Below are 12353 nucleotides of genomic sequence, written 5' to 3'. Positions count from 1 at the left end.
AAAGTGGAAGTTCTCTCCTCCCTTCAGGGAAAGGTACCTCCTTCTTTGATGGCCAGTTCTTTCCACTGGGATCTCACTCGCAGAGGTCTTTCATTTAGGTCCTCAGTTAAATTTAAATACCTAAGAATAATTGTGTGTTAATTACAGAGTTCAACCAATAGTATTAAGTAGAACAAAAAATACTGAAATGGATAATGTATTAAGTTGTACATCAACAGTCAGGACAAGGGCCGATCAAGTCACTGTTTCTCATAGTATCCATTTCACTTCAACAAGTTTCCTTTTTGGTGTTCGGTTAGTTGTCACCAATCAGGGAGAACATATGATATTTGTCCCTCTGGGACTGGCTTATTTCACTTACATACAGTGCTTTTTTAACAGGTTAAAATGTGGCTACATTTCCTTGACTGCCATGCCTGGTTTACTGTGCCACTGACACTGGACCAGAGAAGGCAAACTCTGAGATTCAGTGTCCCCATCTTTCCCTACTCTTGTGCTCCCATCAAATGTTCTTTTGCAGCACTCTGAGTCAAAATATACTGGATGGCATTTTGGAGACACAGGGTCTAGTTAATGCATTGCCATTAACTCAATGACTTTGAGAAAATGACTTAATTTCTCTGCTTCTCTACACACAGGCCAGTGGAACTCAGTCAGCTCCTCTGAATATTCTTTAGTTGATGGACATGTTTAATGAAGTAAAATCATAAAAAAGAAAGTATGGATGATAAAATCAGAGCTCTAATTTAATAGCAGGTCAGATGCAGGGGAGATTTGCTAGAGCTGCAGCCACTAAGACCTGCTCATCCCTCTCTTCTCTGAGGTGTGTTCACAGAATGTCACAACCTCATGGAGCACAATGAGAAGCTTCTGGTTCACAACAGAAGACATTGTCTTCATCCATTCTGCCCCTGAGGTCACTTGAGTCTTATTTTTCTTAACTTATATACTAGCTTCCCATTCTTGAAAAAATAAAAATTCTGTTTATCACATAGCTTAATTTAATTGTATCTACCCAGCACAATTTAGGTCACTGGCTGGGTTTTAGCCATGGAACATCACATCATAGCTGCTGAGATTTGGGGCAAATAATTCAATGTTTGGGTTGTCAATTGTGAAACGAGGGTCTCAGTTTGGACCATCTCGATATTCCTTTATAGCTCCCTCATTCTAGCATCCAATCCTTTCCACAGATCCTTAGCAGCTCATTTGCTGATGTGCTTATAAAAGGATAATTTTCTGGGACAAATTATATAGTAATGAGTAGGCGGGAAGTGTGTGCCCTCACAGCCAGAACACATTCTAGTGTGTTTGCAAATATAGTGTTCAGATTTATGTTGTCCCATTTGTTTTTTGGCTTTTTGATGAGTAAACTAACTCCAAACCAATTTGGTACAAACAAAATATGTGATCATGAGATATTTGTTTTCTCAAATAATTGTCCTTATAAGTCTCGCTCCTGTCTTTCTCCTTCCCTGCCTGTCCTTTGGTCTGTTGTTAGGGAATTATTACCAGAAAGCTGCTGCTCAGGATAACACAGATCCCAGATCCAAGGACATTGGAAATTGGCATGTGTGAACCAAGGCAGAGGAGAAAATGAGTAAATTAAGAGAAAACACAGAGGAAGAGTAAGCATGATGATGACTGACAGAAATCAAAATTCCCTTACCCCTTCATTGAACTTTCAAGCCAGGAATAGCCACAGTGCCAGCTCCAGATGGAGAAAGAATGGTCTGTTTGCCATCTGCAGAGACAACAGCACAGTGAAACTGCAACTTAAAGGCCAAAGACATTTGGAATAGTTAAGTAAAAATATGTTAGAATTAAAGAATTTAGTACAAAACCCTTTGCTAAGGCCCTGGTATGCATGCGGGTGGGTGTGGTTCCGAGTGTGAAAGTCAAATCCTGTGACAACCAAACAATAAATGTGGGGGATGCTTAGAGCTAATAAAAAGAATATTCCACATGAAAATCACACTTTACTGAGGATAGGAATTAATAACATTTGTCCTGAAGGATTTGCTAATTTTATGAGCTGAACATAGCCTCCCACAGAAGACTCCACTCATGATGTGTGTGTTGCATTATTTTAAAAGATCAAGGCTAATTCAGAAATCCAGCTGGGAAAAAATGCTACTGAGAAGTTGTTATTCTTGAGATTCTATAATCAGGGTCATCGTTCAGGGAGATAGAGGAAGAAGCAAATGACACTGGGTGGTTCTTCACTACCCGGATTCCTATGCCACTGGTAGTGTGTTTAGAAAATCACATAGATTGTGTAATCAGAAGGACCTGACTTTGCAAGTCTTTGCACCTATTCATTAGCTGGGTTGACTTGGACTAATTCCTCAACTCATGTGGTCTATGGTATCCTCTCCTATAAAATAATGGTTGCAAAACCAATAGAGAGGGCTTACATGTGCCACACACTGTTGCAAGGGCTTCATCTAAATTAGATTGTTTCATCCTTACAACAGCTGCACAAAGAAGATACAGATAATATTATTACCTCTAGTTCACAAATGAGGAAATTGGGTAACAACAGATTAAATTTCTTCCTCAGGGCCACACATTAAACATGAAGGTTCATCAAAAGTTTATTTTAAAAAATGCTCCAAAATGTTTTTGAATCCCATGCAGTTTTTTTTTTCTTAATATGGGCTCTCCATAGATTTTTGAAGATCCTTCATAAGTAGTCAAGTCATGACCCCTGAAAAGTACAGCCCTCAAGTATTTAACCGTAGCATGTGGTTAGTCTAACCTTTTAGAATATGTTGGAAAACAGAGGCTTGACTGAACCTCACAAATATTAGCATATTACTTTTCTTCTTGATTAATAATATGTATATTTAATAAATATTTTAAAGATGCTATGATGTGTTTAAAAACCATTCCAGACACTAACAGCCAACATTTCAAACTCTTTATTAACTCGTTTAGTTTTCAATATTCTCAGCACCAATGAGTATACCATCAGTGCTGTCAGGAGCTCTTGACCTTGCAGTTCTCTTTTCTTGAAATGTTTTTCTTCCCAGTCTTCACAAATCTATGCCATTTAGGTGTCTGAGGTGCCTTTCTTAAACACTGGGATTAAAACAGTATTTCATGCTCCTGTATCCCCTTACCTTACTATATTTTGACTTAGAAAATATATATAATACAAACACCTGGCATTATATTATACACTCCTTTGCTGTCTGTCTTCCTCAAAATAGTGGAAGCTTCATTAAGGCAAGTGGGTGGTCTATCTTGCTAACATATTTTTGGACTCCTAGCCACTATTAGGCATATATTTGTTGAATAAATAAATGAATGATCTTCATTCCACAGTTGCAGAAATTGAAGCACATAGAATTTAATAAATAAATTTTCCAGAGGTACAAGGGCAGAAAGTGGTAAAGCTGAAATCTAAAATCAGGCCAACTCTTTGAAGCTAATGTTCTTAGCCATCATTGCCATCCTGAGAACCCAGAGACATATACTCAGCTACTACACTTAATGTGCCCAAAATTCAACAGTAACAAGTCTCATACACAAAATATCTCATTCATTAAAATTGGGTCCATTCATTCAATAAGCCCTGAACACCTGGCCATTGTAAGACATTGCAGATGTCATTGTAAGGACATAAAACTATGTAAGACAGTGTACTGAAAGAATGCATAACTTAATAGCATAAATAGTATTTTTACAATCTAGATAAATACAAAAGAGGGGGAAAGGTAAATGCTAATTGAAGGTAACATTTGGCCTGTGCCATGGCTTAACAGGCTAATCCTCCGCCTGTGGCGCCAGCACACCGGGTTCTAGTCCCGGTCGGGGCACCGGATTCTGTCCCGGTTGCCCCCCTTCCAGGCCAGCTCTCTGCTGTGGCCCGGGAGTGTAGTGGAGGATGGTCCAAGTGCTTGGGCCCTGCACCCCATGGGAGACCAGGAGAAGCACCTGGCTCCTGCCTTCGGATCAGCATGATGTGCCGGCCATGGCAACCATTGGAGGGAGAACCAACGGCAAAGGAAGACCTTTCTCTCTGTCTCTCTCTGTCACTGTCCACTCTGCCTGTAAAAAAAAAAAAAGAAAAAAAGAAAGAAAGAAAAAAAAAAGAAGGTAACATTCAAGTGGTGTGGATGTGTGAAATGAACATTTTTTTTTAAAAACTAATAGTCACAGAAGAGTCAACAGAGAAGGCAGTGTTTGACTTAAGATGAAAAGAATCTTCACTTTTTGGGAAAGAGAAATAGGATTACAAGTGGAGTATATAAACAGAGAAAAGGAACTGAAAGACAAACTGAAGAACAATAAACTTTTTAGAATTCAGCTCCATCAAAGAAAAAAAGAGGAACTAAAATACTGGATTGAGACAGGATCATAGAGGGTCCTAATTATCATACTTAAAATTTTGAAATTTATGTAAAGTAAATTACCTGGAGTTTGGGAGGCTTTTATAGAGGGAAGTATTATCTTTTAGAGAAATAACTGGCAGGATGCTGAGGGTGGATAGCAGAGGTAAGAAACTCAAGAAACTCAGAGCAGAAGCTGTGTAACTATCTGGAAAATAGAAGGTGAAGACTTGAACTGGGAAAGATGCAGTGAGGAAGAGGTCAAGGAGGAAGATAAACCAAAGAGTTGATCCCTACACCTTGCCTTCAGAGATTGATAGAATAGGATGAAATCCAAGAGTTTGAAATTTGAAAATTGGCAATGAAGTTGGAGACAAAGAAGGAAAGCAGGTCTTTGGAATACAAAAGGGAAGGAGAGGTCTGAACAGGTAGTTGGAAGAGAAGGAGTCAGACTTTGGACAGGAAAGATGACATAGGGTGGGCAGAGCACAATCCACTGCTTGCCAGCTGATTTCTTTTGGCATTCCTCAAGTTTCTCAATCTGTCTCATCATGGTACATGCAGAATATGTTAACATTTGTATGGCACCTGGGATAAGCAGATAAAGGTGGTTGTGCTCTGAAAATCTTCGTCTGTCAGATACCACAACCCAAAGATCTGCCCTTTTCCCAATGCTGAGGAGACACATTTTGTAGCTACCTATCAGACACTTATGACACACAAGTTGGCCATGGGACATCAGTTGGAAGGCACTATAATACAGGACTTTGAACTTAGGGAGCAAATAAGCAAGTAGATCTTGATTTATAGAGAATACTATGCTTCCTTTGTGTAGACTCTCAATGTGCTTTTGGTTTTTCTACCCTCTATCACAGTGATGGAGGAAACGAAAGAGTGGGTAAAATGGCAGCACTTCATGTCAGTAAAAGGTTGGGAATCACTGAATAGGCTACCCATTCCAGAAGGCTGCGTGTCCTAGAGAAACTGCATCAAGCTTTTCATTATGGGCTTTCTTGAAGAAGGAGAGAAGGAAAGAATGGAGGGAGAGAGAGAGCGAGAGCGAGAGAGAGAGAGAGAGAGAGAGAGAGAGAGAGAAGGAAGGAAAGAAAAAGAGAGGAAGGGATGGAAAAGACAAGGAAGGAAAATTGAATTGCCAGACTGACTATTGCCAATTATTCTTAATTAAATCTCACTCACTAAGCTCCAGATGGCCCTTCTGAAAAGATAAGTTATGCCTATTTCAACAAAGCATTAAAAATACGTAACATTGGAAATACTTGTCTCTGTTAGAAACTACATTTCCAATGTAATGAGGAAAAAGATTCATCTCATTGATCAAGCTCCAAAAAGGTCATGAACATATGGTTGGACATCACCCAGCTCATCATCTCTTCCTTAAGAAGATAACAAAAGCAGCAAGAAAGTCTGCTCCTTTCAAAGTCATGGCTTTAGAGTGTTCCTAGATCGATCTGACCATTTATCCCAATGAACCTTGTCAGTTTGAAGACTACAACCAAGTGGGAGTATGAAAAAGGTCAGGGGGGTGACTCTCAAAGTAGTTTGGATAACACTTCATGTTTCTTAGCACTGCATTGGACAAGATTTATGACTTGATGTTCTGGATCTTGGACATCTTTAAACACATAAGGAATCACTGTGTTTCTCTGAATTTCAGCATCTTCATCAGAAAAATAACAAGACTGGACTGACTCCTTGGTTAGTGGACTTCTTAGGAGATTCTAATTGGCACATTTGGGGGATGGATGCATGGAGCTCAAAATACAGAGGGCTGAGGTCATCTGTCTCAACTTCAGCATATAATATTAGCTTTCCTCTGTGTTGCACTGACAGCTCCCCAGTAAAACTTCAACTGAGTAAAATGACCAGCTACTTTAATAGTCTTTGGAAACTATTGCTATAGTGCCCAATAATAGCTAAAGGACGAGTTATTTTCCAGTGGAAGTGGCATCCAATTTTTAGCTCCTCCCCTGAAAACCTGTGCTGAGTTTAACTTTTTAAGTTGATTATCATAACTGAAAATGTTTAGGATATTTAAAGCTTTCCCGAAAAATTTTTAAATTTCTCTAAATTTGAGTTTCTCATTGTTTCATTGGTTACCTACCAACCCTTTGTTTTGATGAACATAATAGATCCACAGTATTACAAGCAAACCATAAAGTAATGTGGAAATAATGCAAAACAGGAACACTTAAACAAGGGGTTGGACCCTCAAGAGGGTCTTAGAATCTCTATGGATATCCAGTGTTCCTCCTTAGAGGGACTGCAAAGAAACAAAGAGAGGGAAGAAGGGATGGGGCGAGGGGAAGGAAGCAAAATAACAAATAAATTTTCCCTGCTCCAGGGACATTGGGACACAGCATAGGGAACAGGACAGGGAGACCAGTACCTACTGATGGAGAAAAAAGAGGTATTTTCCCTGAAATTGAGCACAAGAAGGAATACGTCAAAGATTTTGTGCATGTGATGGAGGCATTGGATGTTGGAAGGCTATACACCAGAACAGCACAAACGACAGCTCTTAGACCACTTGGAGGAAAAATAAAGCAATGAAGGCAGACTTAGGCCACCCAGAAATTCCCAGAGTCTCCAATGAACCTCAAGCAGTCTGCTCAGGTAGTGCTGAAGAAGGTGTCACAGAGTGTTTTCTGCTTGTTAAATTTCTGAAAATAACTTCATGGCAAGAAGGCTTATCCTCAATTTCAGGAATTTACTAGAGGTCTAGGAAGGCAGACTATGCCACCTAACAATTTCCTTTGAAGATAATGACCTGAGGGTTTTAAAGGGTTTGTATCTGGTGTGTAATGAGATTAGTCTAGATGTACTCTGATGCAAAACAGGTCCCTCTTCTTGGACTGAACTTATTATAATATGTTAGAAATGCTGATTTTCCCAACAAGCTTGTCTACTGGTATGTTGGAAGGACATCTGTTGGCCAGGGCATGCTATTCATCAGTGTTTCCACTGTACCTAGTAGAGCTTGATACATAGAACATTTATAATTTGGGTTTCACTGATGAATGAATTATGGCATTCTTAATTGAATTTGCATTGCCTATATCATTCAAAATTGATTCTCCTTCAAAGCTATGTCTTTTCATAAGCCTGACTTCTTCTTTTTAATATATCTGCAAAATGAGGATAATATGTCAATCATTTCTTGGCATGAGTCATTTCATCTGACATATGTCAGACAGGCTTATCTTCCAAACATGTGCTCTGTCTGGGCGACATTGGCAGACTGAGTGGTAATAAGTTAGCTGCCACAGCCCCCCAAAAGAATTCAAATTCCAACACTTTCTTCTGGTGATATCTTCCATATGTTTTCTAAGAAGATCTTATAACTGTTCTGAACCTTGAGTCTTCTAAAGAGTAGGCCATATATTTTAGCCTACAAGAGACATAAAGAAAACTTCATCAAGCCAGGGTGGTGACCGTGGATTTGGAAAGAGAAAAACTGAGGCAAAATCAATAGGATAAAGAGAGGTAGAAAAGGCTTGACTTACTGAAAAGTGGTGGTAGATTTGAGAGAGACAGAAACAGAGATTTGAGATTCCAAAGAGAAATGGAAAGAGACACATAAATGGAAAAAGTCAAGCCCTTTCTGCAACATCTATTTAACAGCTAGTTAAAGTCTAGTTCCTGCGTTTAGTGCTCAATCGGACATGAAAAGTTCAAAGGTAGAAAAATGTATGACACTGTAGAAAACAGCCTAGGCGTCTGAGAAGAAAGTAGGGAGAAGAACTGGAGCGAGGGCCCTAGAGCCCTTCCCACCTAAGTCACCTTCCCTCTACTCTGGCTATGTTGAAGTCAGGTCATCTTTCCAAAGCAGATACTTGATCACCTATTATCTGTTTCATGGCTACTGAGTTTGCCTAAGTGAACAGAAAATCTTTCCTATCTTTATCTCAGCAGACAGAAGCAGACACAAGTGAAACTTCCGGGATTCTAAGGTTCTGGTTTCGTTCTGAGAGAGCAGAGTGTCAGCAGATAGGGATATTTTCAAGACAAACTTCTACAAGCAGAGGCTTTGGATGGATTATTTTCCATGAGATTTTATGGAAGGAATGTAATATTAATCATGTATTTCCTCTAAGACACAAGACAGATTTTTTTTGCGGTAAGTGAACAATGTCCCCAAGATGAGAAGTACCCAGAAAGATGAAAAATAACCCAGGAGAGTCATCACTGGAATCCAGTGAACAAGAATCTCAGACCCATGGATTTGAAATAATCAGTATCTAACAGAATTAATCCCTCAGTAACGGTCAAGGGCTATAAAAGTGCCCTACTTGTTGCAAGATAAATGGATGGAATTTTTCTTAAAACAGAACATGAGCTTTCTGATAACACCTTCCTGAGTTGATATGCTGTGGGACATGATTTCTCAGGGTATAAACATTAAGAACAACTCCACTGAGAAATTTTGATCATGACCATCCATGCGGTGTCTCATTATATTTAAACACACACACACACACACAAACGCAGGGTTTGTTTCATGATGAATACCTTACCGATGGAGAAGCCAAGGCTCAATGAGATTAAACTCTCTGCTGCAAGCCCTTCTGTATTCCACATGGGATACTGTGGATTTGAGCTCAAGCAGAGGTCCTTCTGACTCGAGAACCGATTTCTGTCGTACCAAGGCCTGGCAGATTTCTAACCAGATGTGGAAATGAGCCTTGTTCTTACTGCCATCTGGTGCTACTGAATAAGCTTAGCCTTTTTGGAGGCACTGAAGAAATTCAGATGCAAGTAGATCTATTGTTATGTCAATAAGCCTATACTGAAGTACACATGCATCTACCTGAATAATCAACATATTTGCTGCTTCTTGGAAATATCAGAGCATGCATCTACCTGAAGTACACATGCATCTACCTGAATAATCAACATATTTGCTGCTTCTTGGAAATATCAGAGCACAAAGAACATGAACTAATATTCTTGGGAGAAAAGGAACCTTAAATTAACTGCAAATCTAAACCATAATTTCATCAGACATTTTGAAAATTAAAAAGACCGAAGGAATTGAGCTTGTCAAGGTCTGGGTTCAAGCAGATCTGATTAGCTTGGATTCCACCATCCACATGACTTGGGCAAGCACCTTAACTTCTGAGTGCTAGTTTACTTGTATGTAAGAGTGGGCTGTGAATATCTAACTCATAAGATTTTGAAAACTAAGTAAGTTGATTTTTTACAGATTTATTTATTTGAAGGGAAGAGTTACAGAGAGAGGGACTGAGAGGGGAAGAGAGAAAGATATCTATATATAGATAGATAGATAGATAGATAGATAGATAGATAGATATCTGTATCTATCTACCTATCTATCTATATATATATATATATATATATATATATATATAGAGAGAGAGAGAGAGAGAGAGAGAGAGAGAGAGAGAAAACTTCCATCTGCTGGTTTACTCCCCAAATGGCCAGAATGGCCAGTGCTGGGACAGGATGAAACCAGGAATTCCATCTGGGTCTCCCATGTGAGTGTTAAGGGCCCAAAATCACTTGGGCCATCTTTCACCATTTTTCCTTGTTCAATTTCAGAAAGCAAGATTGGAAGTAGAGCGGATCATATGGGATGTCAGTGCCCAATGCTGTGGCTTAACCAACAGTGCAACAATGCTTACCCTTTAAGTTAATGTTTGAGTAAATTCTATACTTGTCTTTAACACCTTTGAATACAGCCATAATTACATTTTGCATTCATGGTCAAGAATAATTTGTACTCCTGTAGAATTTACATTTCTCCAAGACAATTTCTAAAACAGTTTATCTGTTACTCCGTTTGATGTCCCAGTTACACTGTGTTGCAAGCACGCACATAGTATGGCTCCTTATTGACGAGGAAATTAAGGCCAGAGAACATTTTGACTCACCTCTGTCCTTTCAGCTACCAAACCACCCAGAATTCTAGTTCTGAGTATTTTTCTCTTACCTGAAGTATGTCAGTGTGGGTGATCCCATGGGACTGGCTGCCCAGCCCATGCAGGAGATTGGGAGGGGCCCCACAGCCTGGCTGCTGGCAGGCCCATTTCCCCCATCTTTCCTACCTGTTGGAAGCCTTGTGGCTGTGCCTTCGGGGTTGATAAACAAAGAGCCGATAAGCAACTCCCACGTTCCAGATGTAGGCCGAGTGTACAAAGGAGCCCAGAGGCCTACGTGGCCTACGTGAACTATAAGTCGATTAGTTAGGGGTCTTTTGGCACGCTGCCCCTTCTGCCCTATAGAATTGCTGTTACTACCCCAGGATTTTCTTCACCTCTTACCCTATAAGTCTGTCTCTGATTGCTAATAAATGGACATACTCATCAGGCGGGCCTGTCTCTGGTGTTTCATGTCCAGAGATGCTATCACTCTTCAAGCCCAATAGCTGAGGGTCTTACACAAAGGGACCACATATCAGACACATCAGGTTAATCATATACTTTACATCTTAAATAACCAACATAATTATTTACACACTTCTCCCAGGAGGTGAATGACCAATGTTACCTACACTTTCCACTACCTGTACCTAAGATAAAAAGGTCATTTCAATGCAGCAATGCATACACAATTGTCCCTTTGAGTCTTTGGGGGATTGCTTCCAGGATCTTCCTTGTATATCAAAAGCCGAGAATGTGCAAATACCTTATTAAAATTATGTTATATTTGCATGCAACCTACACACAACCTCATGTATACTTCGTCATCTCTAGATTGCTTAGGATATATCAAATATGTAAATGTTATCTAATGAGTTACTATATTGTTAGGGAATAATGACAAGAAAATATGTATATGCTCAGTAAAGATGTAATTAAAATATTTTCTATGTTCTGTTGGTTGAGTCTGGGGTTGTGGGGGTGTAGAAGCCAAGGATATGGACAACAAAGTGTATAACAATGGTTAGTGAATACTGAGGGGAGACATACATTGTAGTGACACGTAACAGGGGAAAGTCCCTGCCTTCTCTCAATAAAAGGAATGCATTTTCCCCTTGCACTAGGCAGTGGATGTTTCAGTTTGGCTATCCTCAAGGGAACAGGCAAGGAAGAAATAAATAATTTGAATCATAAGTAGTCATACTCATTATCTTAAAATTAATTCCTTAAAACAAATAAACCAACAGGCAAACCAGCAAATACATCCTGTGTAAGATTTCAGCAGAAAAAGACTTTGTGACAGCATGAGTTATGCCTCAATCCACACATTTTCAATTTTTTAAACTTTTAATGAAATGCTAGGTCAGTGGCTAATCTGAAGTTTCTCTCTATCCAAAAGCCTACAATGATTTTTGTCTTTCTTTTCACTTAACTAGTTCTCATTTATTCGTCAACAATCAATTCACATAATTTTCCTCAAGGACCCCTATCTACTTCCTACTCAATATTGTTTTTGCTTTTGTTTTTGTTTGACAGGCAGAGTTAGACAGTAAGAGAGAGAGAGGCAGAGAGAAAGGTCTTCCTTCTGTTGGTTCACCCACCAAATGGCTGCTACAGCCAGCGCGCTGCGCCAATCCGAAGCCAGGAGCCAGGTGCTTCCTCCTGGTCTCTCATGTGGGTGCAGGGCCCAAGCACTTGGGCGATCCTCCACTGCCTTCCCGGGCCACAGCAGAGAGCTGGACTGGAAGAGGAGCTACTGGGACAGAACCAGCGCCCCAACCAGGACTGGAATCCAGGGTGCCAGCACTGCAGGTGGAGGATTAGCCTAGTGAGCCGTGGCTCCAGCCTATATTGTTTTATTAGTCTGCTATACTTGGTCATAGTGCCCTTGACTTCTCCTTTGTAGCATTTTCAACAATTTCAAGAAGTAACTAATTGGATACATATTTAATGTTTTCTCTACAATTATAAATGTAAACAACATAAAGGCTGAGATAGTCCTGTGGAGTCGGTCTCCATCTAGCACTGTGCTTAGTGCATTCAGTGCATGATGAATAAAACACAGTTCTTGGCCTCAAGGCACCAACAGTCTAGTTAGGGAGATGGACAAATAAAC

Source organism: Lepus europaeus, chromosome 4, assembly GCF_033115175.1.
Source record: "Lepus europaeus isolate LE1 chromosome 4, mLepTim1.pri, whole genome shotgun sequence".
NCBI lineage: Eukaryota > Metazoa > Chordata > Mammalia > Lagomorpha > Leporidae > Lepus > Lepus europaeus.
The sequence above is the reverse complement of the archived record's forward strand: the minus strand, read 5'-3'. Positions refer to the sequence as shown.